Below are 24,261 nucleotides of genomic sequence, written 5' to 3' on the forward strand. Positions count from 1 at the left end.
CTGAACACAGAGAGCTGTCTCTATCTCTGTGTCCTAGAAAACATGAAAACAAACTGCAAACTGCTTAGAAAGTTCCCTCGGTTTTGTCTCTCTCTCCCCTCTCAGGCTCAGTTTAAACGCATAGAAAGGCACAAAATTAATTTCTGGGCATGGGGCAGCGATATGGGATACACATCATAAAGTCACCCCAAGACAGGTTTTATTATTTTGTGTGTGTGGTAAGCACTTAGAAAAGGTAGAAAAAACCATACCTGAACTGTAGCAGTTCAGAACACAGTGTAACACAATAGTAGATCCATATAACAGGCAACAGGATCATTAAAGGGCATAACTGTAGGATGACACTGGTTTACAGAATATCCTTGATATATCCAAAATTGTTGGAAGAGTTCATTACAGCTTCATTAAAGAAAGCCAATCAGTTATTCCCACTTGCTTTTCAAAATCTGTTGAAACCGTCACAGCAGCATTTGGCACGGTATTGTCAAAATGAAAATGTTGAAATCATAATTTAAATATTTATGCAGAAACATGAGTCACAGCTGTACTACCTTACAATAGAAACAAAGATAACATCAGCATGCAGGCAGCTCACTTACACACTGTAGATCAGCACTGACAAACTAGTTTGCACTAAATGTGTGGTACTAAACACTTATGAGGAAAGATGGTGAGGTCTTTCATAATAAAATTTTAAAAACTAAGTGGTGTGGTAATTCCTATTTACAGATATTCCCTTAAGATTGTTAATATTATGAATTTTCACCTAAAAGTCAGGAAGTACCAGCGCTAAGGTTACACACACACTTAATAGTCCATACCCATTAAAGTATAATTAATAATTTCTTTCTCTCAGTGGGTATTTCATTTTGGACACTGCCTAGACTTTGAAATGACTGATGTTCCATAGTGAACAAAAAGGGCGTATATAAGATCCGTGGATCTCTTGTTTCTCTTTTATTTTGAAGATAGAGGTTTTGTAGAGCATAAGACATGGGACTGAAATTACACTGAGTTACAACCTTTGCATACACACCTCCAAGGTACCTCTCTCTCGCTCTCTTCTGGCACTGTAAACAACACAGACATGTTCAGAAGGCTGCTAACAGTTGCTGGATTATTATTTTGGGTCTGCTTATCTACTCCATCACTCTGTCTGGACTTGGTGTCAGTAAAAGCATTCCTGTTTCAGAACAGGAACAAGGAGCTGGGGTTTCTTAATCTGTCCTCTCACCCTGTTACTGCAGTGAGATGATGTGTGGCAGTCTTAGGGCATATGGAATCACACACAGATGCCAGGCAACATCCTACTTTCAAAGCACGGTTTCAGACCATGTACTCCTTTATTCACCTTTATAGTGTGTCCCTTCTCTTGATGGTCAGATATGTAACTCCAGCCCAAAAGAAACACTATATGGAGGGATGAGCTAAACAAGAGTTCTGCCAAAGTCCACACATTGAGTGGTTGTTGGGTTTCAGGGTAGCATCTTGTAGGGGTTTTGACAGGTCTGGTTTACATCATGTCAAGAACAGAGTACTGCTTCTGGAAAACAGTATTTGGGAGAGAAAATATAAGTGTTTGATGCACTGCATTTATATGAATTCAAACACTTCTGCTCACTCCCAGGCTCAGTGCTGAAGCCAGGCCCACACTGCAGCCCCTGGCCAGCAGAGCTGTGCTGCCCATGGCCAGAAGGATGCTCTGGGCATGGTTGATGATGTGGTGCCTGCACACACTACACATAACGGCACCGCTCTGCTCTCACTGGCTTCATGGGCATTGGGGTGGGGACTGGTCTAAAACCTCTGTACTAGCACCACAAAACTGCTCTACTGTTACCTGTTTCTCTGCATTTAGAAAGGCTTTTGCAGAGCTCACCTTGGCATCTTGGGCCTGAACTAGACCAGGCTGTTATCGAGCAATTTCAACAGCTCATTTTTCAGGGCAAGTCACATAATGCTTCTAATTTAAACAAATTAGAACAAATACAGTCTATTAAAACTAATCTTTCTTCTGTGAAGACAAACTTCCAAATAATGCAGGAAAAGAATTAATGGTGATAGTTTACAAAAGCCCCCAGTGGCAGAATCCCTTCATTTTGGGTCTATGCACAGGTAAGATTGATTGACTCCTCAGTCCCCCTTTTCCTTACACTGAGCTTGAGTAGCGTCCCACATCTTTGGAAATTTTCCAAAGAACAAAAAATAGATTTGTCACCACTGCCATTTTCTTACCAGAGCAGATGTTAAGGAAATGTGGTCCTGGTAAATATGAAAATACTGTTTGATCAGTCAAGTAACTACATCCCTGGCCCCATGTGTGGGGCTTGTCATTTAGCAATGCATATTTCATACACAGAAGTCATTAGCATAGATAGTTACTATGTTACTATGTTCATTTTCAACAAGCCTATATTTGTTTGGCTCCTTTGACATTTTCATCCTTTGCTAGTGCCACCTGGGTTAACATTAAGTTAATGCCACAAGTGACTTGACATAGTAAATTATTGTGCAATTTATAAACAACCATAATATAAACAAAACAGAACAAAAAATATCCACATGGTAATGGTAAGTTCTGCTTTGAATCTGGAGCTTTTGACTGATTGAAAGTTTAAAGCACAAATTGCATTTTCTGAACAGAGGAGCTTTCTTAATCACATTTTGCCTTTGCTGAAAAGTACCATCTGTTTATAATTTAAGAAAAGACACTTGTTGACTGTGTTAATTTCTCAAGAAAGCTCAATTCATTTATAATTAAAGGCACTCACTTGGCAGTTTGACAAACAGAAGCCCTTTGTTTATTCACAAAAGAAGCCATGTGCAGGCAGCACACTAAGTCTTGCTCTCTTACCCTCGTGCATCACATACCCAAGCAGATTCTTGCTGCCAATTAAATCTGGGCCATCTTTTTGGGCATGATGATGTGGAGTGAGATTACACTTTGTCCCTGCGTACGTCCTTGTTGGATGGATACGGAGGAGTGTTTAACACCATCATCAGCAGGTGGGCAAACACCACTGGCTTTCTGTCAGCACCCTGTGGCTGGATCAGTCAGGCAACAACCTGGCATCATTCTGGATCCCATTCAGTCACCTTCCTTCATTCACTTCTCTTCATTCACTGACTGTTTTGATATGGGCACACTCTGTTTAAGTGACTCAAAATAAGACTAACAGCAGGGCAGCTGGCCCTAAACTTGTGCCCAGTGGGCAGCACAAGCTGGTACTTTGGGGGGCACTTCAGGGACTTTGAGGAATTATTTTGGGCCTTAAAAGGCAGCAAAGCTCTGTGTTTGCAGTAAGACTGAATAATCCACCTGGGGTCACACTAGGATTCTTTTGTTCAGGGCTGTGACTCTCAAACAGCAGGACCTAAACAGATACGTATAGTCTGATCAAAGACCAAGTCCTTAACCAGGATGGCAGCCACAGGCAGCTCCCACTCAGCCACTCACACCATGTCAGCTTTGCCCAGGTGACATTTAGAGACCTGCCAGGATCTTCAACAAAAATAAAACTAATTTAAAAATCCAGAGTACTGCAATTTCTCAGGTTTATCAAATTTATCAAATAAATTGTGTAAAGGAAGTGGACTTAAAGCACTACAAAAGTTTAAATTAAAATTTATTTCAGTATGTAAAAGGAAACCATGAACTTTTATAATTAAATCTTGGCAAAAGGAATTTAATGAAAATGCTAGTGCGTAAATTGCATTAATTGTGTAAAGCTACTCAACATGGCTTTCTCTGCTGCTTTGCTGATAGAGTAGGAAGGAGAAGGATGAAAACACCATGCCAAAACCTCTCTGCACAAGAGTGGATATTAGTCAATTCAAATTCTTTCCTGTTTAATAGAATGCATTAGCTTAACTTTCAGAGGGAGGAAAGTAATATTCTCAGCGGTGAAAAACAGCTGGGTATCATTAATGGCTTCAAAGTGGAGGTGGTGCTTTCATCACTTCCATTTCACTTCCTCCTCCCTTCTGCCTCCTTTTCAGAGCCATAGCTTTATTTTCCCTGTTCTCACTTAACTGACTCCCAATTACAGCTTTCTGGCAAAATGAAGCTGAATTTTTGGAGGTTTCCTTCTATATCTTGACAAGCAATGCACTGATGCTTAATGTTCAACAGATTTTCTTTTCCTCTGGGTTACGTTTCTTTCTGTTGTCTGAACCACCTCACAAAAATTGTGAGAGGAGCTCTCCTACATCACGTGTGCTCAAATCCCCTCACGCCTAACTCCTCCACAAGTGGAGCTGTAACTTTGATATCAAAAGGACAGACAACGTTTATTATGTTCCCTCTTTTTCCAAACACCACTCTTGTCTCCACAATGGTGGCTGCAGCATCCTGCTCTGGAGAGCCCTTGTTCTCCCCTTGCCCTGCCCCAAAGTCACAGCTGGAGCAGAAGGCAGGCTGTGTGCTGGCCTGGCTCTGACACATCCAAGCTGTCAAAGCTGCACAACTTGCAAAATAACCTGATTTTTGAGGTACCTACAAGAAGGTGGTGGCCACACACATTACAATTTCACTAAATACTCGTTTTTCTGCAGGTGCACTCTGGCCTTGACCTGGACTAAATACCAGTGGTCACTGTGCAGGTGTCACCCCTTGGCCTAAGGTGGCAGAAGTGGTCTGGCACTGCCCCAGGAAGCACAAAGGCTGCCACCTGAGCAAGGGTCTGACATACATATTTATTAGGCTTAAACACTCCTGGTGTGTGGTATGTTCCTGATGAGGCAGGCAGGAGCTGGGGATGGGGGGATAGTGGTGCCCTGGCTGTTTCCCTCTGATGCTCAGGGGGATAGCAGCTGGAGTGTTGCACTGGGTTTATTTACAGACACTGCAGGGAAAGGGAAGAAGCAGCTCCACATTTAACACGCTGAGTTTAACAATCCATCTTTAATACTTCCTATTTACTGCATACTTCCTACAAGACCTGCATCATTTATTTCTAGGCAAAGAGCCTGACTTAATGCAAGTAGCTCTGCGTTGAGGTAACCTCCCATCCGTCTCTCCCCTGGAGCTGTGGGAGGAGAGGGCAGCTGTGACAGGGTGGGTGGTCACCATATTCAGCTTCTGCAGGGACCAGGGCACTCTGAGAGCTGCCCTCCAGCCCAGAGCCCTTCTTCCTTGCAGGCAATCATGCAAACTAAAGAATCATCAGAAAAAACCCCAGCAAATCCAAGGAGAAATTTTCCTCCTCTTACCCCAATCTCTTTTTCTTCCTTTCTGTGATCCACTGGCAGGAGGAAGGACAAATAGAAATGTTTTTTATGTGGCCTAGTCTTTCTCTCTACTGCTTTTTTGTGCTTGTCCTTGCAGATAGAGAAATTTTTATGGTTTCTGAGAAATAAGAAAGGGAAAGGCTCAGCCTTTTGCAGCAGCTGCTGCTTGTTGCTCTCCCCAGGAAGGAGCTGTTGCCAAGCAAAGAGGAATTTCTTTGAGGCGGTAGCTGAAGACCAGATTTTGCAGGATTAGCTCCAGTCAGACACAAAGTGCCATCACTGAGCATACATCTGGAAAAGGTCACAAAGCAGAGGAATTGCCAGCCTGTCTCTATTTGTTCCCTCTGATGGTCAGGATCCAGTGTTATCTGGGTATTACTGTACCCCACGTTATATTAAAGATGAACTTCCCTGTTCTTCCATATTCCTTCACCTGATACATGCTTTTCTCCTGATTACTGCTCATTCCTCTGGCAACAGGAGACCCTGCTGCTCTTTGTTTTATGCATTAGGAAAAGCCCTGGTGGCACTCCTGGATGATCAATAAATGAGTCACAGCCTGTGGCATTTAATTATTTACAGCTGTGCCCCAAACAGGTTTCAGTGATACAGTTGTAGTTCTGTGGTGGAAGGTAAAGCTCTTAATTAATATATTGATCATCCCAGAGGGATAAGGGTGGGTGTTTTTCACTGCCAACCTTTTAATTAGTGAGGAAAGTCATGAAATCTCAGCACTGCCCCAGGGATGGTGCATTTAGCAAATGAGATAGGTGCATATCCTAAGGAGCACAGGCAGGATAAAGGGTTTATTCCCTTCCTCCAGGGGACTGCAGCTGGTTTCTCAGCCATTGATTTTTTGCTTTTCCACTTTCTCCCTCCTTAGGGATCGCTCTTCCACCTAATGGGATTGCCACTGTTAACTTTAATTATTTTAATACAGGTTTCTCAGTGGAAATCTCTTGTGGATTAAAAATATCAATTGCATGTATGCTTATGTATATATGTATATATTTAAGGCTTCTGTTTTCACCTCTTCTCAAGCTTCAAGAAGAAGATAAAAATAATTCTATTTTTCAAATCATGTAGTGTTTGAGTTGTTGGACTTGGCAGCATGTTTATGTCCTCTAACTGGACTTTGGAAGACAGCTCTCAGATAGAAGGTCTGTTGGGTTTCAAGGGATTATCTTCTCGTTATGTATCTTTTCTTTTTCTCTGTGATGTAGAGTAGCGTGAGTAGGTCAGGATTATTCTACTTGAAGTTAATTATTTTTCTATTGCCTCCCTTTGTGAAGTGTTGAAAGAGAATCTTACACTTACAGTGTTTCATACACCTGTAATATGTCAAATAGCTGATTTTTATTTTTTATTCCCTTTTAAAATTAAATGGTATTTTCTGCTTTTTAGGATTTGATCTGTAACAAAATGAATCATTGAAAAGTTGTAGTTTGATTTTTTTTTTCTATTGGGGCACAGAAAATTGAAAACAGCAGTTCATTATTAGAATGCGAGAAGTCAAAAAATTATTCTAAAATCAAAATGTGAGTAGGTGGATGAATATGTAAAATCCTTGCAATTATTGTGCTTTCCAGACTGCATGGTGGGACTTGTATTATTTATATTCTGTCACAAATCTATTACCTATTAACTGTGATGAGCGATCAGCTCCAGATTAAATTCTGAGCCAGTGTACTTTTCTTTGAGTGCTCATTTTAGTTTCAAAATAACCTTCATTCTCTTCCTGCTTTTCCTGATGGGGCTAATGAGCGGCACTTGTACAAAATACCCCAAAGGCAGTTAAAACCCCCGAATTTAATTGCTGGTTAGAAAAAACTTTTTCTGAGAACATTTCTATTCCAAGCCCTGAACAGTCATTTGAAATCACCCAAATGATGTTTATGTAGCTGGAGGGGTTTTCAGCCACTGAGAGCTGGCAGAAGGGGGTTTTACCCCTCGCATGCTGACACAACAAAGCCCGGAGGTCAACACTGAAACCCCTCTGGAAGGCGGCACTCAGTGCCCATCACACAATGAAAAAGGGGTAGAGCTCCTCACCCAAAAGGGGCTGTATCCTTCTGTTGCTGTTAAGCAGGCACACAGGCAAAGAAGAAAGAGAGGGGACTCTCTGTATGTGTTCCACACAGGTTTATTCTCGCGAAAAGACAGGGATGAAGAGCCCAATTGGCAGGAGGGTCCAGGGACCTTATACTGGGTACAGAATAGGTGGGGAGAGGGATCTCAGCCAATGGATAGAGAAAAGCAGGTGGGATTGACAGGAAGGGAACCAATGGGAAGAACACATAGGAGGGACTCAGGGAAGGATCCAATGGGGTGTCAAGGAACAAGGAACTTTCTAGAACTAATACATATTAAAGAAGGGAAATGAATATACATAACTTCATACATAAAACAGGCAGGGGAAAACATTAACTAATCATGAGAAAACATGCAAAAGACAGAGCAAGGGACTCATGGGTTCTCACCATGACTGCAAAGTTACATGCTAAACTTGGGTTGCTGACCACCACAGCTGGTTGTCTGAGTTCTGCTCAGGAGAAAGAGTGGCTGGAGCCACCTGCACCGCCACACATAGCTGCTTCAGGATAAATATTTTGTACTGAGCAGTTGATTGCGTCTATACATGTCTTTGGGGTTTGCTCAGGTCTTCTTTGCTCATGAATAACTAAATTTACTTCTAAACAACTTCTTTGCTTATTTTCAAACACTGAAACTTCATTGGAGAAAGTGGGAATAAGTGAGGAAGTTTTGGGGATGTGGGCACATGCCTAGGTGTTGACTGGGCCATGGTTAAATCTGATGAAATGTTTACCCCAGTAGTTACCAAGACTATGAACTGGGCTCAGGAGAAGACAGGATGTTCTCTCCTTACTTTCCTCACTTGTTGGAGCAGTATGGCAGTGCCCAAGTGTGACTGATAGGTAGAGCTTTGTAAAGAGAAGGCCTGGTAAAATCATGGCTCCAGCCTGTTACTTAGCCTAAGTAGAAATGGACTGTGGGAGAATGACTCAGCTAGGATAGAGGAAGTGAGGCATGCTGCGTGAATGCCTCATGCCCGCACTGTGGTGTATGGTGGTTGGTTAAATTGGGTTTGTTGTGCCTTAAAACTATGTGAACTAACAACTGACGAATGGCATAAAAAGGCCAGGTTTTTGTAAATAAGGTTCCTCCTTTGCCCTTGCCTGGGGACTCCTTGCTGCTCCATATCCTTACACCCAAGGACATCTTTTTTCTCCTTCCCATGACTAAACGTGCTGGTTTGAAAGTAAACCAGTGGATGTGAGAGATTTCAGGTCGGTGTTACAATATAATAGAATTACTGTTGCAGTGCTTGGTTTGGTTTAGCAAGCAGCAGCCTTCTTGGGAAGTGCTGTGAGGCTGGTTAGGACAGAGCGGCAGTTCCGCTCTTCCGTAGTCCTTCCGGATGGCCCCACATACCTGCTCCCGCTAGCTGTTGGCCCCACAACACAGTAACAGGAAAGGAGGTGAGAAGGGTCCTTCCATGTGGGCCTCAAAGGAACCTTTATTGCACGATGACAAGCCGATTCCCAGAGGCAGAGAGACCTGGTGGTCAGGGAGCAGGGGGGTTTTCTCAGGGCCCAGGGGCAGTACGTGGGCGGAGTTGGGGTACAGGAACCAACAGGGAGAGCCAGAGGGAGTGGCCAGGGCTAGAGGCAGGGGAAAGGGTGGGGAACAATGTGAAAGGCATAGATTTAAAATGTGAATCAGTGGGAAATACAACACCACAAATTACAATAAATGCAATGATACAGAAAAACTGGTTTAAACCCACAGAGTCAGAGTACAGCCTGGCACCCTGCTGGTCAGGGTGAGGGTGGTGGTGGCAGTCCAATTAAACAGTGGTTGCAGTCCTGGTGGAGTGATGGTTGCAGTCTTGTTGAAAGCAGTGGTCCTATGGAAGGTGTGATCCTCCTGTGGAAGTTCAGGTCCTCCTTTGGGTCTGTCCAGTGGTGGTGGTGTCCCAAGTCTCCAAAGCACCCAGATGATATATGGTCAGATTCAGGTAGGAAGGTCCAGTACCTTCCCCAGGGTAGGGAATGTCACAATGGAATGTGTCTGTGACTACGGTGATGCGCTGGAGATTTAGATCTTGATCTCTGGCACCTGTCCTGGGATCTGCTCTGGTGCCATCTTGGGCTTTTGCTATGATGCCTCTCCTGGCACAGTGAGGGCCTTCTTCTCTTTCGAGAGCAGCTGTGCCTTCTTGGAGACCTGCTCCGGCTCTGCCTGTACTGCACCTCTGGAGATCTGCAGAGTTTGTCCAGGTCTCTGTACCCTCTTCTGTGGTGGTCAGGAGACGGGATTCGTTTCAGCTTTTTATCTTCCTCTTCCTCCTCCTCCTCACTAGATTCTACATCATCCATGTCTTCTTCCAGAGCACTAACATGAGGCTCGAGTTGCTCAGCTCCTTCCAGAACGTACCATTTCTGCAGTCGAGGCAGGATGATATCACATACACGTTCCTCATGGAGCAGCTCGTCAATAAATTCGTCCACATGCATCAGCTCAAATTCCCCATTTCTGTTCTGACATTTTATTTTCCGATAGTCATCGTACAGTGGTTCCAGGTACTTGTAGCAGTCGATGGCAGTGCCTGTCAATCTCATGTACAGCCCTCCAAGCATTCAAATGTACTTGAAGTCCTCATTCTTTATGAACTGCATGATGATGTCCTTCTCAGGCTGGATCTGCAGCAGCTTCAGTGTCAGGCACAAGAAGGGCGTGGGTTTAATGTTCCCTCCATAGACGGCCCCCACATATTTCAGCTCCATGGCCGTGTCCACCACCAGCTCAGCTGTGAGGCCAAAACACTCCTCCTTCCAGTACTTGGACTCGTAGATGCGGGTGCGGATGATCCACCAGGTACTGCGGGTTGGTGCCGTGGATGCTGTGCGCGTCCTTCACCGTGTGGTTGGCCATGACAGGTGCTGGACAGCCCCGCTCGCAGCTCCAAACTCAGCTCTCCTCAGTTCCCCTTCCATGAAGAGCTGTGCCACCTTCTGCCTCCTCCTTGTCAGTTGCTGTGCAGGCCAGTTTGGTCTTGGGTTTCCTTTTCTGAACAGGGGTGACTGCTACCCGCTTAGGCTGTCCTGGCTCAGTGATGGTTTGCGTGGACACAGTGCCTGTTTCGTTTTCTTTTCCCTATATCTCAGCTGGTTTGAAGGTAAACCAGCGGGAGAAATGGTGGTCAGGACGGTGGTTGCAGTCCTAGTGAAGCGATGATTGCAGTCCTGTCAAAAGCCGTGGTCCTCTTGTGGAAGGTCTGGCCCTTCTCTGGATCTGTCCAGTGGTGGTTGCTCCAAGTCCCCAAAGTGCCCAGATTATATATGGTCAGATTCAGGCAGGAAGGTTCAGTATCTCCCCCGGGGCAAGGAATTTCACAATGTAATGATGTAATCCTATGAGTCACAGGATATTTTAGGTACTCCTTGATGGCCTAGGTCACTACAGCTGCCCATTGGGGCCTTTGAGCCATTATGGGCCATTGGCAGAGATAAGCCCCTTAGGCCGGGTGTAGCTGTCACAGTTGAATACATTTGTGAAGACAAAGAAACACTGCCCTGCTGCAGGGTTTGATCTTTCCCTTATCTGACACCCGGCTTGCAGCCTGGGGGGTCGGGTGTGCCCCGGGCAGCCATTGCAAGCCACCCACCATTAAGTGTTCATCAGGAATAATGCAGTGGGGCTAGAATTCAGAGTTTAGTTACATCCCACCGTTGTAACCCAGCACACTAAACAATAGATTAAGTGCAAAGAGTGGAAACAGAAGCGACAAGACTGCCCACCAGAGGTTTTAGTAGCCCTGTTGCCAGAAAATCCTGTGCAGTGGCCACGGGCACAAGACTTGCTGTGTGGCTTTTGCACAGCACAGGGGTCACTCCTGGCTGCTGAGACCTGGGGAGCTGCTGCAGGGCTGACCCTGGTGGCACTTCCCCCTGCCTGGCACCAGTGTCCAGTCATCCTACAGGCTTCAGCAGGCTGAGGAGAGCAGGTTGTGGGGGTGTGTGTATATCCCATTTCACCATTTCCTTCAGGTGTGTTGGCAAAGCAGAGTTGAGGGCTGCTGGTGGGAGGATGATGATGGTCTGGTTACTGAAATGAAGAAGCTGTCAATCCCTCGCTCCAGTCACCCTTTCTGCCTGACATGGACCTCCCACAACAGTAGTGCACACAGGATTTACCCTCCTCCTGCCCAAGCACGAGCCTCAAACAATGCTACAAATTCTGCATTTATTGGACAATAGTTCTATTCTTATATTAACTTGCACAGGGAAAATTTTTGCTTCTTGTGTTCCTAGTAAATGCAACTCAGAAGGAGTTTTATTTTGATTTTAAGAGGAGGAAAGTTATTGGCTTTTCAGCCTGGAGAAGAGAAGGAGCCGGGACACGTTAGTGTGGCATTCCAGTAACTTAAGGTGGTTTAGGAAAAGAAGGGGGAGTGTCAGAGACTGAAATATTTTATTTTATGACTTAAACATTTTCTTAAAGGACTTTTAAAACTGTATTACAAAAGCTGCAGAGAAGACTCCCACACCCTGAATGGGGCCCTGAGGCCTGACACTGCTCGATGATGATGAAGATAAGATAAAGTAACAACTCAGCGCTGGCGACATTCACAAAGCACAAGCTTAACACCTCCAAGGTGGAGACCACAGCCCCAGGGCTATCAGCTGCCAGTCTTGCACAGACCCTCAAACCAAAGGGTGGAGGGAGGAGAGGCTCTGGCTATCTTGGAAAAGCCTGTGGTGAGAGGAGCAGTGACTGCCCATCCTCCCCTGTGCAGAGGAGCCCAGCTGAGGGGTCCTCACCGGGGAGGGGAAGCTTATCCACAGCAGAAGGGGGTGACATGGCCCATCACAGGGGCCCCCCTCAAAGGGGTCCCCAGACCCTGCACCAGAGCACCAGAGATGGTGCAACAGACCCTCAGTGTTGCAGGGGACAGTGTCAAGCCGGCCCCTGCAAGGGAGACACGTGGGCGTTCCCACCTGGCCCACAGCGTGTATTAATCCACGGGATTCTGCACTCTTTGGCGTGTGGCAGCGTGGCCACGGCAGCGATGGGGGACCCTCACCACCAGCAGACCAGATGGAGGGGAGCAACAAGATGTCATTGGGACCCTTGGATAGGTGCTATGCTTCCACCTAACCCCTGTCACCTCTCCCTGTTCCCCCACTCCCCCCACACACTTCTTTTTCCTATTTCTTTCTCTCTTTCTTTTCTCTTCCCTTCTCTTTGCCTCTCTACTATTAAATAAAATACATCCATGTTTTGGCAACAACATCTAAGGTTGTTTGGTTTTAATCTCGTTTCTGGGAATATTTTGAACCTTCTAAGTTCTTTCCGGTTTATGCTCAGAGACTTAGCTTGCTTTGCTTTCCTGGGTCTAAACCAGATTGCAACAGGGAAGAACTTCTTATATGGGGACAGAGTGACAGGACAAGGGGCAATGGTTTTAAAGTGAAAAAAGGCAGGTTTAGATCAGATCTTAGCAAGAAATTCTTTACTGTGAGGGTGGTGAGGCCCTGGCACAGGTTGCCCAGGGAAGCTGTGGGTGCACCATCCCTGGAATGTGTTCAAGGCCAGGTTAGATGGGGCCCTGAGCAACCTACTCCTAGTGAGTAACCTCCCTGCCCAGGGCAGGGACGTTAGGAGAAGATGACCTTTAAGGTCCCTTCCAACCTAATTCATTCTATGATTCCATTACTTTAAATTCTACAAGACACATCAACACTTTCCTGACAATTTATAAGCTCTGAAAGGAATGAGGGACTTGTCTTTACAAACAAGCTGTGGGACTGCTGGAAGATAAAACTAGTACTGGGAGATAAAAGAAACGATGGGAAGGATTCCACTGATTGATGAATGGAAAGAAAGAGATTTGTCTTTACAAATAAACTATAGGTCTGCTGATAAATGAAATTGGATATTGAGAGATGAAAGAAACAATGGGAAGAACCATAAATTCCATAAGAATTAAAATAAAGGTGGAGTTATACATTAGAAGGGAGTCTTAGGTATGAGGCATTTCAGGAAGCCTGTACCTCTCAAGTACCTCAGCCAATGGGGAAAGAGAGAGGGGAAATGCGGTCGAAAATTAGGATAAATAGGAGGCTGTGCCCTTCAAAAATTTGAGAGACCCCAGGGAAAATGCCCCATGGCCTCTCCCTTTATGCGAATAAAGTAACAGGATTCCTCTGTCTCCTTCTTGAACATAAACCTCTGGTGTTTGTGGATTAATTTTCCTGACAGCTCTTTTCACCCAGCACTGAAACATGGCTGCATCTTTTCTATGGAATGAAGCTGGAGTTTAAATCAAGGGCATCTATTTGTTGGTATCTGCGACTGCATCTCTATTTTTGCAGCTAAACAAAACTATTGATTCCATTTGATAGCTTAAGAACCTCATTAAAAAACTATAAAGGAATAGATTATTGTTATGTTATTTATAATTTAATCATGATTTAAGATAAATATCTGTAAATCAAAAGATGTCTAGTCATTACTTTTGTTGTATTTCTTCTTGTGCTTTTCCCATCTTTTAGGTGAAGGACAGCAAAGGATTTTAGTTTCCCCTGACAGTGCATTTTTTCTTTAAGGACAGTCAAATGAAAAAAAAAATAATACCCAGGATGAAGAGCTGGATGTAATACTCTGATCCAGGGAAATACCTTCATTCAGAAAAGGATTTTAACTGTATTTTAACATTATCATCAGCTTCAGTGAGAAAGACGTAGGTGTGTGTTTCCAGAATGAAAAATCAGCTTTGAACAATTTGCATGCTTAGTCCTTCTCCCTAGGAGGGACAGGAGCTCTGAATTCCTTGCTGAATGAGAACAATGAATATGCAGATCCAGCACAGCAGCCTCTTAAGTCCTTTCAGGAGACCTGGTAGAAACAGACAGATCAAATAGAAGTAGAGGAAATCTCAGTGTGTATCTCACATCACTGGCTCTTTGAAATACAGAGTGCCTGAAGCAAAGTGAGAACAGTAAATGTAAGGACAGGATGGCAAAACCGGAGTAAGAATTTTTCAGGAAAAAAAGAGTTTGAAAGAGTAATAAATGTTTCATTGCCTTAAATTCTAAAAGGAGTTTAATCAATAATGGGAAAGGTACCAAAGATTTCTGTACCTCAGTATTGATTCTTATGTTATATTTATCCTTTGAAAGGCACTGGCAGGTCATTACTGAATTAGATAGAAGAGCCCTGAAAAGCTAAGGACTTTTATCACCCTCAAAATTTGTCACTCAAGATCACAGGGAATGTTTATTTTTGGAAAACCACTAGTTCCACCTAGTATGTAAGGGAGAACAGTCCCAGCTGTCAGACAACAAGCCTGATGTTTCTGTTGCTGTCTGGAAGGGTTCATACATCATCCTTTATGTTTGAAAAGAAGATTATTATTCTAGCCTAACAAATAGTTTATTAATTTACTTTGGCTTTTCAGTTAATCATTACCCAGCATTGCACCATTAGCAGATTTGTGACCCTCTTTATTACAATTTTATGTAAAACCCCTGGCATTTACATGTTGGACTTTTTATAAATAAACTCTGGACTAACCAGAGACTCTGTAAAAGAAAACAAATACCGTCTGAATGGCTAAAAATTTCCCCCTCCCCTGAGGAAACGTGACAAACTCTGCATTTGTGTGAGTGTTTCCAGGGCTTGGACTGTTCATTCCTGGGTTTCCCACACGGACCCTCAAGCCAAAGGACAATGTGCAGCCCTGTTGTAGTAGCAGTAGCCAAAATTCCCATTGTGCAATGTTTATTTTACAACTTCTCTATATTAGCTTGCCAGCCAGCCTTCTGTTTAATTACAGTTTAAACTTAAATGCTTTAAAAAAAGAAAAAATCTCTATCCCTTTTTCAGTATCTCATTTCAGTGCCCTCTCTGCTTTATGAGTACATTTTCTTAGCCCTTCTTTTTTTCTTCTATTGCTTTATGAGGAAAACAATATTATCTTTGAATATTTAACATACAGTAGGACATAAAGAACAATGAAATCCCCAAATTGAGCTTTCTATCTTGTTATGATTTACAACTCCATTTCAGTTTTTCCCCTAATAGCCTACCAAGATCATGATAAACTGCTCCATATAACCCCTTTCCGTCAACAGAGATTAAATTACTGTGTTGGGGTTAAAACCAGGAATTGTTTAGGGAATGATAAATTAAAACCTTGATAGTTCATAAGGAATTTCCTAGAAAAGATGACTCTGTGAATGAGATTAAGGGGAATGTGCTATGAAGGGCTAGGCAGCACCGCAGTGGGCCTAGCCCCTAACTGTGTTTAGCTGTACCTGGTGAGGCACCAGCAAATAGCTCCACCTGGATCCTGTGAATAAAGCAAGACTAAACTGGCTAAATTAATTCTGTATTATACTGGGGAGTTGTGAAGATCAGAAAAAAAAAAGAAAAAAAAAACCCCAATGCCCCTGTAGTGGATCTGTTCAAATTATCACTTACTTATTTACTTTCTGTGAGATAAGAATTAGGAAAAAGCAAAGCAGGCACAAAACTTAAAAGAATACAAAGAAGTTTATTAACAGACCTAAAAGGAAGGGGAAAAAAAAAAAAATCATACCACACCTTCGGAACACCTCTCCTCCCTTTCCCCCTTTTCCCACTGCAAAAAAACAACCCTTGAGACGTTCAGTCAGTTTACCACTTCCACAATAACCTGTTCAGTTCATTTAGGGAGAGGAGTCTCTCTTGCTCATGCTATGGAGACATCTCCACAAGAAGTTCTCTCATGGCTTCAGTGTCACGAGCCAGCCGCCCAGGTTGGTTCTCTGCTCACATGTGAGAGTCCCTTCCCCCAACTTACAGCTTTCTCCACAGCTGCTTTCAAGGGTCCAATCTTGAGCTACTGGGGTACCATTTTAAGGTTGAGCTGTTCAAAACAAAGGTTCTCCTCACCCATCTCTGGGAGCGTCTTCATCTCTAAGAATAGAGGCCCTCCCCCTTCCCTGGGAGCAAAAAGGGTCTTCATCATCTTCATCTCTAGGACTATCTCTGGGAGCATCTCTAGGAACTGAGGTCTTCTCCTCCCAGTTGGTGCAAGAGTTCTCATCGCTTCCATCTCTCCCTGTTCAAACTTCTTATCAAATTACAGCTGCGTCAGCATCTGCTTATCTCAGAGCAGGTGCTTTTGCTCACTACTGCAGTCTGAACACTCCACCCCCCATGCTTTCATGAAATTACAACGGGTACTCTGATATATCATAGTCTATCACCACCATAACTTTACAACAGAATTCCAGCTTTCAAGCATCTCCTCTTTCTCCTCCCCCAGGACCCCAGCTCTTCTTTCTTTACTTAATGTCTGCAGGCTTCATTTGTTCTGGAGGAAACTTACAGCACTAAAAAAGGGTTAATCTCACCCAGCCCCACAGCTGGAGTTCGCTTATCGCTGTTGGTCACATGAGCTTTGCCGGGCAGCGGGGCAGCTTCAGCTGAATCTTCAGCCACACTGGAGGGATGGGGGGTGTGGAGCTGGGCTGCGCTGCCTGCACGTAACGGGGCTGTGGGGGGCCGCGGATGGAACAGGGCTGCACGGCTCCAGGACGGCTGTGGCCCGGCCCTGTACGGGCCCAGCCCAGTTACCTGTCCCAAAGCCGGAAGCAAAGGAGAGCTTCCCAGGGTTTGTCCATTCTTAAATGTGGACCATATAAGGCGGTCAAAATTCTAAGTGGCTTAAAAAATTGTCAATATTCAAACTGGCCAGCTGATAGGTTCTGTCAAGTCACAGAGGAAGCTGTAAGCACCTCTTTGCAAGAAAATCACTTCTGGGACTATGTTTGCTAACCCATGACTGTCCCAAAACCCCTGCCCCCATTGGTTCTTCTTTTTTGCAGGTAAAAGATGATCAGGATGGTAAAAATAGCAAGGTGTCTATAATTTATTCAGTTGTTTTTATTTTAGGTTTTGGTGCCCCAGTTAATAGACATGGTGTTCAGGGTTTCTTTGAAAAAAATAATTTCAAACTTTCCCTGCAGATAGGGATTTTTTGACAAGGGCTTTGTGCTGAGTGTCTACTTTAATAATTCTGTGAGCTGTAGTAAAAGAGAGTTACAGTAAACCTGAAGCTCAACCCGAGCATCTTTTATTTTCTTCCAGTGCCTAATGTCTGTAATTTACATAGAATCTACTCTCAAGACTTTTTTCTATTTGTGAAAAAAATGCTTCTTTTGCTCTTTTAATGAGACAACTGTTTGCTGCATCTTGTATTATGCACAGGTATTGCTGACAAACTGGGAAAATTTAATTTGTAGTTTTATTTCTTCTCAGTTTTGAAAGATGTGATTATTTCTGTTGATTTTTTCTGAAGATTATAGGTCTTCAGGTAGAGAGCTTTGAACAGTAATTATTCCTGTCAGGACGAAAGAGAGAATAAATGGACTTGTAGGTATTTGCTGTTTACTTTGATAATATTCAGCCTTGCTCTAAATGTCTTGTCATTATGTTTACAAGATAAAGTAACCTCTGTGTTTTGGCACCAAATTTTGCTGCCTTTCTTAATGTGCACAGTCCAAGCTGTCAAAACAAGTAACAAATAGATTGAAAAGGAAGCACTGAAATCTGTAGAAGACCTGGACAAAAACCTCTTTTTCTTACTGAAAAGAGAACTGAGCACATGAACCAATGAGACTTTTTCCATTAACACTCTTCCCTGAATTTCCATGATTTCAAAGGTGCTTTAGTGCTGAAAATCAGAACTTGCATTAATGTTAGATCTGATTTATTCCATATTTTCCTGTTAGATAAAATTAGCTTCTATAAATAAATAGACCTGCGTGTTCCAGGGTAATATCTTTTTACTGTGTGGTGTAATCTCTGTAAGTGCTACAGCTCAGATATTCCAGGAATGCACATGGAACACTGACTGCTGGACACTGTGCTTACTGCATTCTCATAAATATTGCTGTAAAGCATGTTAAGAGTTGTCACACATCCAAATCAGCGCTAGACAACTCTCAGTAAACGTTTTGCTCGCGTTATGTGGATCTAAGTTGTTTCAGGCAGAATTATATGAATATCCTAAAGTCAGATATCTTCAGATAATATGAAACAAAATACTATTAAAACCTGTGAGATTGTGAGATAGCTGTTTCATTTACCCCGAGGCTCTAATTTGGGGCAGTAACACAGAGGCCATACCTGTGACCAACTGGATTCTTGCTGAAGTTTTGGAGGCAGGCAGATTTTTTATTTCCCTTTGTAGCTTGGTTTTGAAACCTTCTCCTTGTACCTTACACTAAGAACTTTAATGAAATCAATTTTGTGCAGGAGGCTCTCTTTCAGTGTGAAAAATGCCTTTGCAGGCTTGATACTGAAGACATGATTTCTTGTGAGCATAAACTCATGCACTAATAAAGTAATAGTTCAGGTGGGGCTGCTCTACACAGGCTCAGTCCCAGCAGCCCCACAGCTGTTTGTGGCTGAGCTGATGCATTTCCACTGTGGGGATAACTGAATTTGAATGGACTGAAGGCAAACATCTTTTACTTTGCTCTTCTCTATGTATTAAGACTTTCCATTTACCTAGTTTAATTTCATGAAAACTGGTAAGGATCAGCTGGGCATATTTTATCTGTCCACAGAGGGGGTTATGTTTTCTTTTACCTCAGTACATTAATGGCTATTTCTGTTTGTTTCTAATTTTGATGTAGCAAAGAGTCTTTTCCTTAATTTTCAAGGCTTGTATTACCTATTACCTGTATTGAATCTTTTTAAAAATTAGTTAACACATGTAAATCATAAGGAGTTGGACTGTGATGACCGTTGTGGGCCCCTTCCAACTCAGGATATTCTATGATTTTGTAATTCTATAAAGTAGTTGATTCACATTATATTGGCTTTCATGAAAGTAGATTTTTCTAATAGCACCTAGAAGTTGATGCAGGTGTTTTTAACACCATGAACCATGACTTGTTCACAATCATTTCCTTCAGCAGCTGTCCAATAGCTTGTTCTGAGATGAAGATTGTATAGTATTGATTTTGCTGTATGGGACTGATCCGGAAAGCAGTGATGGTGTTTTCTGGCCCGATGCCATGGCTGGGGTCACACCGGGGTGTGACAGGTTTGGGTTCAGCCCCTGGTGTGTGACACTGGGCCAGTGCAATGTTTGTTCCTGTGGTTCACCCCTTCCAGTGGGGAAGCAGCAACACTCTGCTGCTGGCAGAGGATATTGTGGGAATGCGTTGGCGTCAATGCTGTCCGCTTGAAGGTTAGCTGCTTAACTGCTCAAAAATAGCTTCCTTCCCTTGTTTTGTTAGGAAAGCAACTATTTCATTATCCCATCTGGGATTAATGGAACTGTTTGATGAGTCTGGTTGGGAGAGAGGGAAATAAAAGCCTTCCAGGCATTCCTTTGGCTTATGGCTTATCTCAGCTTTAACAAGTGACACAGCAGCACAGCACTGACCTCCAGAGAAGGATGCTGACCATGTTTGTACTTGGTAATTCTACTACATCCAGCAAAGGACTGACGATATCAGCAAGTTTGCTCAGCACAGGGGCTGTGGCACGTGGCTCTTCATGAAGCTCAGTAAAACTGACCACTAAGCCCCTAAAAAGACAAGACATCGCCCTGAGAGCCCCATACCTACAGATCCAATGCCTGTCTCTGATTCTAAATTTTTTCCCCTGCAATGACATGATCAAGATGCACTATGTCATATTCCAGAAATTTGCCCTTGTAATGTGTGGTCTTGCCAGGATTTGGAATGGAAAGCTTTGGCTGAGTGACAGCCTTGGTGTTACAAGCAACTACTGGTAACAGCCTTAGCATTGGCCGGGCGTGGCTCAGGTTAATGCCCACTGCAGTCTCATTTGCTGAGAACACACACACACTATAGGCACTGTAAACACCAGAAGTCAATTCCCAGAAGACAAAATGTTGGTTTCTCTGCAGTTAGAACTGCACAAGAAGTTAAGAAGTGCAGTTGCTGTACCCTCTTCTACCTGACTTTTAGGCTGTTACACAGACATCGCAATGATCAATTTCTCATCAGGTTTCTCTTGGCACTCACACCACTCTTTACCAATTTTTCCAGGCCATTCTGGCTTTTTAGGATATAGGATAAAGTGTTTGGGCACAGGTAGAAGTGCTGATTGGTTTTAAAGACCTTCAGAACCTGCTGCACCTGGGCTGGGAAATTCCAGACACCAGCACAGACTGGGAGAAGAGCTCAGGGAGAGTAGCACTGCAGGCAACTTGGGGGTGCTGGTGGATGAGAGGCTGGGAGTGAGCTGGCCATGGGCACTTGTACCCCGGAAAACAAATGGTGTCCTGGGCTGTATCAAAGAGGAGTGGCCAGCAGCTCCAGGGAACTGATTGTGTCCCTCTACTCCGCTTTCATGAGACCCACCTGGAAAGATAACCACTACCAGCAAAAGTTAATACCAATGTTTTGAACACAGTATTTAATGTAAGTAACTACACCAAGGTAAAAGCACATCTTTCTCTTGATGTTCCTCACTATCACCTTACTCTTCTCACACCTGAACACTGAATATTGTAAATAAAAATAGCAACTGGCCGTAGTTCTTCACAAATTCTGTCACTAGACGCTTAATCTAGATCACACACGTGTCTGTCACAGGGTAGTGGCCTGCAGGAGCCTGGAAAGGCCTTTGCCTGCAACTGGGCAAAGGCAGGTGGAAAAATGTGACAGCTGAAAAAGAGCATTATAACAATCTGAACATCTGCAGAAGTTAGAAAAACCCAGACAAGACAAAATTAATATCTGGGAGACAGTAAGTTATTCGTCTGGATATGGAAGAGGTCCCTCATTTGTCAGGGCAGAGAATTTCTTTCAAAACAGTTTTTTTCTAGAGCAAATTTGATGTCAGTAGAATTTGGAAGCTGGAAAAAGAGCAAAGGGGTTATCTTTCACATCCAGTTTTAAAGAACAGCTTTGAAAACTACTGGGAAACATTTACACACTCAGCATTTACTGCTGTAATAAACTCGCTTTCATTTTTAAAGCCAAGCATCACCATGTGGGAATTCCACACACTTGGTGGTTTCTATAGCTCACGAAAACATCTGTACTTCCCTCCTTGGTGCAGAGATGATTCGAGTCTCAACCAGAATACTTAAATAGCGTAGCCATATTTAGCATAACAGCCTGCCATTACTGTGCTGCCATGGGTATGATCCTCACACCAGATCCTTCTGCACAGGTAGGAGCAGATCACAAAGACAAAAAAGCAGAGTGACCACGGTTTCTCAGCCCCACACATCGAGAATACAGCTGGATTTGAAACAGTCAACCTCTCATGAGAGAGAATTGAATTCCTACTAAGAATTTGTTAAAAAAAAAATAGACATCATAACAAATCAGAAACACTAGGGCTTTGTACCTCAGCCTCACTGAAAGGGAAAAATCCAAAATTAGGCATTAACTAGCAACCTAGGAAAGAGCAAGCAAGAAAGCACATTGATACAGTTAACTCATTTTTCTTCCAGTATTAAATTCAGAGAGAACTTGAAGTTCTACATGAATGAAGGCTCTTGTACTGGGATATAAATTGCATTGGCTGCCATTCCAGATTGAGCAGCACCTCAGAATGTTTCAATAATGGCTGTTTTTCATGACATATCCTGCCTGCACACAGCTGTTCAACACTCCAGGGTTGACTTTAAATGTTCGTAGTTCATCTATTTGGATTTTTGCACTTCTAAGAATCTACTCCATTTACAGAAGTGCTGCTGGAGAGAAGTTGATGCTTACCAGGTGAACATTCACACCAAGAACTGCTGTTAATTCGGAAAAATTTTGCTATCCATCAGTTAAGGAGCCATCAAACACACGGGGAACCTCATTGGCCAAAGCAGGATATATTTCATCTTACATTAGTAGTGAAAGGCGAGTAACTGGGAAGACATGACAGAACATTTAAAGGACACATGGTATCTTGTTTGGCAAGTTTAGTAGTGCTGCAGTTGAAAATAAAAAGGATTTTGCTATCACTCTCTTGAATCATGGACCTCAGTTTTAACATTGTGATACACGGACTGCTAGATCAGTGTTGTGCATGCAAATCACTAATCTCATGATAGATTAAATAAAAAGCTAAGTCCAATTTACAGATTTTAAAAACAAAACCTATTTCAAATATCTCACTTCAGTGCACAACACAAGGTATGTAAATTTTGCTGGAAGTCGCTGTTTCACTAGAGGTAACAATTTTTACTACCAGCATTGGCTTGACTTTCTTAAAAGGGCACCAGGATCAAGACAGCCAGTCTGCTTCTAAGTTTCATTGAAAAGAACAGTAAAGCCTGCAGTAAGTTTCAAAATGACATGTATTTTTTTAGATTTTCTTTATTGATTCATGAATATTTATCTAGTTCTTTCTGTGTGATACAACACTGACCTGAGGTACCAGTGTTGTGAGGAGTGTGAACCTACACACAACTTGTTACCTACTCACTGCAGCTTTGAAATTTTCAGAGGTTGAAGGATGATGATCAGGGACAGCTTCATGGTCATACAGCATTTTTGGTAAAAAAAAAAACAAAAGGTAAAAAGATAAAAGGATGTCTGTTTGGCTTATGAACAATCAGTTTTGAGACAAATGGGGGTTGGGGGGGGAAATGTAAAATCAGTTACCTGGAACAGTAACCAAGCCATAAGGCTTCAGGATCTGCGGTGATGAAAGTCACCCAAGGCTCTCCACCACCACAGCTCTCACCATGAAGCAAAGTAAGGGATATATGAAAACTTAATTGGAGGGAAGGATTCACAAGCTGTCATAAAGCACAAGTCCTTCTCTGCAAAGTTTTCTCAGACCCTGCTTACTCCCATCATCCACCTGGAAAATGTATTTGACTGTCACTCTCCCCGTCCTTGGGGGCTGGGGAGCTCCTCCATATGGATCAGACTGTGGGCAGTCACACCAGGCACTCTCCAGCACACAGGGTATTGCCAAAAGCAACTTCTGCTTTGCAAAGTCATTAGATTTAACCGAATAGGTCAAAAGCAGATAGTAGTAATTTCAGGTGAAATGAAATATAATCCCCCAAGCCTGGAATGTGCAAGACTGGTTTAGGATACTTTAGAACAATCCAGCAGAGAGCCACTGAGAGTTTGGGATGAATATTTCAGCTGTGACTATTCCATCACTGCAACCGATGCCAGAATTTGGCACCAATTGTACCATACACCATTGGGCTGTACCAGTCTGGAATCAGAGTATCACATTCAAACCTATGAAAACCTTCCTCACCTAGCAGGTTCTTTCCTGAAGTATTCCATACTTTTCCTAAAAAGAAAACCAACCCCCACATGCCTAAACTTCTTTTCCTAAAACACTTCCAAAAAAATAAGAAGCCTTTAGTCAAAAGCAAAGCAGCACCTGCATTGCAAATCTTTTAATTCCCAGGAATTGTGGTTTCATTTCCGAAGCAGTAACAGAACTGTACTGACTTAATTTTTAAGCAAACCTGGCAAGAGAGCTTTTGTTAACTTCAAGAGAAAAGGACAATTAATTTTATCTTCAAAATGGAACTTGCAAAAGCAGCAAATACGTGCCCGGTTGTAAGTCTTGCCTATCTGGAAAATTACCTGCACAGTTTTTTGCAGTTTTTTTTTTTTACTCAATACATTAATGTTTTGTAGAGAGACAAAATATTTTCTGAAGCAGAGTTGCACTCCTGAAAGAGGCTTTTACAAGTCTGGCCTGGCTTTACTATCAAACTAGAACACGTCACAGTCACAGACTCTCCAGCTAAAAATTAACAAAGCCCCTTCTTTAACAACTTCACAAGGCTTCCACAAAAAGTCAGGTGACCCATTGAGTACACAACACTTTGAGTGCACCTGTTCAGACAAAATCAGATATCAACCACCTCCTTCTAAAAAGTGCATTTACAACCAGAGATGGTGCAGTAAGGAATACACAGCACTTACCTATCACAGCATGGACTAAACTGACTAGAAGCAGCAGCACTAAATTCCAGGAATACTTACCAGA

General features: G+C 43.0%; 1 pseudogene; it reads right to left on the minus strand.

The window, feature by feature from the left end:
* Window positions 1-9,300: 9,300 nt before the first annotated feature.
* LOC116440282 lies at window positions 9,301-10,185 on the minus strand (annotated as a pseudogene).
* Window positions 10,186-24,261: the final 14,076 nt, after the last annotated feature.

Source organism: Corvus moneduloides, chromosome 2 (assembly GCF_009650955.1).
Source record: "Corvus moneduloides isolate bCorMon1 chromosome 2, bCorMon1.pri, whole genome shotgun sequence".
Classification (NCBI taxonomy): Eukaryota; Metazoa; Chordata; class Aves; order Passeriformes; family Corvidae; genus Corvus; species Corvus moneduloides.